The sequence below is a fragment of the Cynoglossus semilaevis genome, chromosome 15 (assembly GCF_000523025.1).
Source record: "Cynoglossus semilaevis isolate Cse_v1.0 chromosome 15, Cse_v1.0, whole genome shotgun sequence".
Lineage (NCBI taxonomy): Eukaryota > Metazoa > Chordata > Actinopteri > Pleuronectiformes > Cynoglossidae > Cynoglossus > Cynoglossus semilaevis.
In genome coordinates this window covers 11,658,019-11,664,059 of record NC_024321.1, presented here as the reverse complement: position 1 = coordinate 11,664,059, position 6,041 = coordinate 11,658,019, and positions in this window count along the sequence as shown.

Below are 6,041 nucleotides of genomic sequence, written 5' to 3'. Positions count from 1 at the left end.
GAGCACCAACTGCCTTTGTTTGTCTGGATATCGTTGTTTATCCGACAAATACTTTCAGAGCCTCAACACTGTCCTTGTGCTTGTTTGGTTGCATTTCAGTGTTGTTTGCATACAATGTACTGGCTTCAAGTCCACATCTACTGCACTGTGTTGTCTACAAATTGCTGGCTGTTTTAAGGAACCTAAACATAGTCCTAGGACTTGTTGAAGTCATTCACCAGTAGCATTCAGAGAAGTCGCTTTCTGGAACTTTCCATTCTTCTTTATCCCTCCTGTCAGACACATGTAAAGAAAATCAGTAAAGGTTAATAGCTTCGACCTGCATCCACCTCCTCCATGTATAATATTACTGTAAGCAGGTGAAACGTGGAAATCTCGTCTAAGACTAGTATGCCTGTCACAAAAACTCAAAAAAGGCGTGATGGAAACATGAGAGAAAATGATTAAAGCGACCATTTTTAATTTGTTTGTGCATCAGATAAAGCATGATTTATGATTTTTTTCCCCCCTTACTCGGCTGGCAACACGCAGAGCTAGAACCACAGCTGAAAACAAACGGTGATAAACAAAGGCTGCACCTCACGACAGGAGAGTATGATTTAATACACCACCCTAAAGCCATCAGATTTCCTAGACCTTATGAGCTTAAATGGCCAGAGGGGTGGGGGGGTGCTTTATCTGACAGTATTACACCTTCTCTTAGACACTTTAACTTGACAGATTTGACTCTGGCTCCGCGTTTTCCTCTAAAAGTCTCCAGTAATTCACAGAACATTTAGAATTGTAACAAAATTGACAAGATAACCCTGGAGAAACTGTGGTTCTCAAACTTTTTTATACTCTATACCACCAGAGAAAACATTGAGCTCTCTGAGTACCACCAGGATGACCAACATTAGAATACAGTGGCTTCCCTATTAGCTTCCACCACACAGGAGAGATGTTTATACATGTTTATAAAGATGTTTATGTTCAAATATTGTATTAATTGTGCATGGTATGTTTCAGATTTATTCAATTGAAAATGTAAATGTGAAAATATGCCACTAGAGAGCGCTCCACTGTTTGAGAACCACTGGTCCTGTTGTGAAGCAAATATCTAGATTTTTTTTCCCCCATAATTTTTTTCTCAGTTTGAATTCCTCTAAAATGCATTGAGACAAATTGATAAAAACAGGTATCAGTAAAACGACTTCAGGGAAAGGGAAATACATAAAGTAAAAACATAAAAGAGCAGAGTATTTGAATAAAATATCTTGTACTCAGAATGCCTGAAACCTGCCTGTCAGAGTTTGTTAAAAACACAAGTTAGGGACCAGGATAAAGAAGCTGTGTCATCAAATTAAGACCCTTTCCAATAAAATTATGGAAATAAAGTCTTAAATATGGAGTTTTCTGTTCAGTTCAGTTAGAATGGCTTCATCTTAATTCATATTAGCATTACATATTTATTAGGCACACACACACACACACACTGCTTGACTCCTAGTTGTAAGTTCACTCTGACCAGTACATGAGCTAGGATCAGTTATTTTCAAACTCTAAAGTAATTAACATTCAACTCTTCACACTCGCTTTGACCGGAGACCCAGCAATGTGTCCCCGCTTCATTAGAACCGGTTTAGTCTCCATCAGGACTACAGGTCTTAAGAAGACCAGTAACGATGCCAGAAATAGTCTTCATTAACGACGCACGCTTTTTTGCTATATGAAAAATCCCTTGAAAAATCAGTAGAGGGTGCTGTTACACCGCAATAATCCCGCACTCGGTGAACGGCAGCAGTCCTCAATACCGTTACTGTTCATGAAAAAATGTCAGGCAGCATTAAGCATTCCAAGGACAAATACTTCAGCTAATAACCTTGCATGATTATTGAGATATGATGATGAAATGTGGGGAAATTGGTTGTTAAGGCACAACCCGCTCTAACTTTGAAATGAGTAAGTTTGCAGGCTTTACATGGGAGCAGACGGAACAGTTTTGATATGATAGATGATTTGTCAAGTTGTGAAGGGGGCTTGGAATCACAGGCGTCTGAACAACCTCTCACAACTGTGTGACAAATGCAGACAGATTGTTCTATTTTTGAGCTCTCTCCCTCGCCTCTGTTTGATTTTTTTGTTGTTAGATGTGATTGAGCAGCTCTCCTTTGGTTTTTATTCTTTTGGTGACAGTGAGAGATGGAGAAGGATGAGAGAAAGATGCAACAGCACAGCATGAGCTGTAAACAATGTACTGTATCAATGTGGTGGACGTGAATAAATACCATGTGTGTGTGTGTACGGGGCCGTATTCTTCTGTAATGTGAATATTTGAGTTTAGAAGGAGCTGCGTAGGGAAAAAAGAAAATGTGGCATCGCAGTGATAACATGTTGCCGTTGAGAGCCCTCTGATTCATCAGATAAATGATCGTGTTTGCTTTTGAAACTTCAACACAGACCAGCTGATCACATACAGTAGTATAGGACAAATGTATGTTAGGGTTAGGGATGTTTCCTACTGTAGTATTGGCATCAATACCTCATGAACATAGTAGTACTCCTCATCTAAAACGTGTCGAGCCAGTGATCCAATGCTCCGTGAGGGTTTTTCACTGCAACCAGGTGCACATTGGTCAGCTAGTGTTGTGTTTTCCTACTGCAGTTCGGTCTCTAATTGCCCTCATGGGCAGTTTATTTAAGCATATCAGCAATGTCAGCAGTTTGGAGGTGTTTTGACACCAGGGACGAAGACAGGAGTGAGACTTGTGTCAGTGTAAAATTTGTTCCGTTACAATACAAGCAATAAACAAAACACCTGAAGACTTAGTGCTGAACCTGCTGAAAGCAGGTGTCAAATTCAGGCACGTGGGCCAAATCTGGCCCCTGGTGTAAATTTGAGTTTGACTGATCTAGAATCTAGAGTCTTTTCTCAGGTCAAAGTCATGGTGGATAGATGACTGATTTTTTAAAAAAAAAAAAAAACTATTTAACCAATTTGCTTTTTAATCGAAATGCAACATTAGGGTGAAAGCTCTGCTCACTTTCTGTTCAGCAGTTTGTGAAACCCCTATTTTTAGGGTCTTTTAACAAAATGCAAACAAACAAAAACAAACAAAGGGTCAGCTTTTTCATAGGTAGAGGGGACCACAGGAATCCAACAGTCCTCCAAAACAGTCTGTCATTTCAGAAATAAACTCACATCAATCACTGCATTATTGGTACTTCCAATATCAAACTGCAGAGGTAATCCTATTTCACAGCGCGACATTTTTCGTTGTCTGAATTTGGAGACATTTTCTCCGACCTGTTCCACAGGCAACAGGAAAAGCCTCCAAATGCAAAGCTGTGGGTCCGTGTTCAACACGACAGGGGAACGTGAGGAATCAGATGCTACACAGAGGAAGTACAACACAAACGCAGCCTGTCGCTGACACTGCTGTTGACGACAGTAGTTAGCAGAGCTTTCATGAGTCTACCACCAATGCAGGAAATGACAGTTGCTTTTCTTTTTTGATCAAAGGCAGCAGACAAGTACTGTAGAATGTTACACCCCTCCTCCCCCTCCCCAACACCGTCTCCATCTAATGATAGATGAATACATTGTCATCTCATTATCTTTGAAGAGGGGAAAGATCCCTCCCATATGAGTGGGCACCACGTTTCTCACCATCAGAAGCCCGAGATTGGTGAAGCACACTCCCGTCTCATTATGATGAGTGAGAAATATCAGACGCGTCCCATCTGTCTCATGTCTTTCGCACACATGCTTCAGCCATGAAGGCTTAAAACCAAATTAAAGTTATCATTTTCATCTACGATTTTTTTTTTCTAACAACGTTCAGTCGCAGGTTTTAACTCCGTCACTGTCTCCTCATATACTGCAGTCACGGCAGTTTTAAATACGCCTGGCTGGTCATTAAAGAGTCGGCCATAAAAGAGCTCTGAACTCTTGGACATGTGTGTCCGGTCGGCGTCTTCTGTCCTCATTTATATTCAGAATATTGTCTGGTTTCAAACACTTATTTACCCCCAGGCAACAGACTGTACGGCTTTTACTGCTTCCACAAATGCTTGACAAATGAGAAGAGAATAATAAAACAAAAATAAAAACATACCAGTGCAAACCTTCTCTTTTCCCCCCAAATTGTACACCCTCAAGGGGAAAACTGTCTCAGAAGGAGCATTTATTAATAATAAATTAAACAATAATATCATGTCTCTCTGGTATTATCAGACCAATAACCCAGCCATGCTCGGAGAAAAGAAAAAGATGCTGCACAAATTAAGTTTTATTTATAAATTCAAAAGAAGTCAGATTGAATTTGCAGTCGTTGTGTGAATATTTATTCAGGGATGAATCGCACTTAAAACTGGGAGCTGACAATAGGATGTGCCAGCAACGTCAAATTGGTCCCAGTTTCTGTTGACTGGATCTAACAGATGTCATGGGCCGATTGCCAAAACATCTTATGGTGGACACAGTAGAGTGGAAGCACAACACTGATCTACATGATGGATGTCAGATCAAAATGAATCCAGCCATGCTTTTACCAGCTTTGAATTCATGCATGGGGAAGCCTGTCAGGGCCGAGAGATGATGTGGACACTGGCTCTCGCTGTTTGTCAAGATTTTACATCCCTCCCCCTCGTTTCTCGTTTGAACCAAGTCATCTGCTGTGGAGCAGCTTGCCGCCAGTACGCCTCAGAATCCAGACTCAACATTTTCACAGGAATGACTGCAATTAGACTGTTTTGTGGGTGTAAATCATCCCTATGCATACAACATGCAATTTATCATTTTAATGGGCCCCAACTTTCTCACTGAACATGCCTTAATTTGGTAACTGCGCTTGTCTATTTTATATTTTATGTGTATAACTCAGACAGTAAATCAGTGGATGTTTTTTCTTCTCTCGACAGCTGGGGGCCGAAAAGAAACTTAAAAAGTAGAAGAACTAATAACCGACTTTACAAAGTTGAACATCAGATAACAGTTCGACATCAAATGGTGTAGAAAGAAAACATCAAACCCCACGAAAACATGGTATGCAAACAGCCTGATTCTTCAAACGTCCTCTTGTTAGTTTTGTGACTGATAGAACTCGGCTGATAAATTTACACTCGTCAAACTCGTTTTCTGCCTCTGCCGCGTCCATAATTCAGAGAATGTGCTGTCCCCTGCAGTAATACAGTCCAATACTACTTTGAAGGACACGCGATATACATTTATGGCTTTTTTTTTCTAGATAAATCTTTACAATGGGAAGAAAAAATACATCTAGTCCTGCTTGTATGCCACTATTGTGTCAGTGCCGGCCTCTCACCCCATGTGATCTTCTTCTCAGCACACCACTGCTGTCCCTTCAACACCCACTTACGAATTACCTCCTGAACTAAATCACCTCTTTTGTCAGACACCGCTGCCTTTCTTTCCCAGAGCCGTTGCTTACTGCTATTGTTAGTGAAGATGAACGGCCCATGACAATTAAAGGTGTGGACCATTACTTCTGCTGTAAGGACAGTTGGGCCTCATGCTTTACAGCCCGAGGGAGAGCTCTGCCATATCTACATTTGTCATCCAGAGCCATAATGGACGGTTTTCAAATGGATGAAGAGCCAACAAATGTCCACTGCTCTGCACGCCTTGGGTTAAGTTTATGCAGCCGTGTCGGATGTGCTAAGGATATGGCCTCAATATAATGGAGCTGGTGTCCAATGTAGTTTGGAGAAATGTGGCTGTAGCGGAAAAACACAAAACTCTCCCGTCCTTACAGCCGGCTCCTTAAAAAGTACTGTTGAGCAAAAAAAAAAAAGAATTTGTTAACACACAGTTCACACATGTGAACAAAAACTGCCTGCCAGTGGTGAGATGTGTGATTTAATTCAGTGCCTGCCATTGCATTCTTCTACAATGTTAAATGTGTCAACACTCCAGGTGTTAATGTGGTTTTGTGGTGAGACGAGTAAGAGGAGCCAGAGCAACTGCAGTTTACTGTCACGTCTACTCAGGGTTTTGTGGTCAGATTTGAAGATCCTAAAAATATTCAAACAACCGCAGT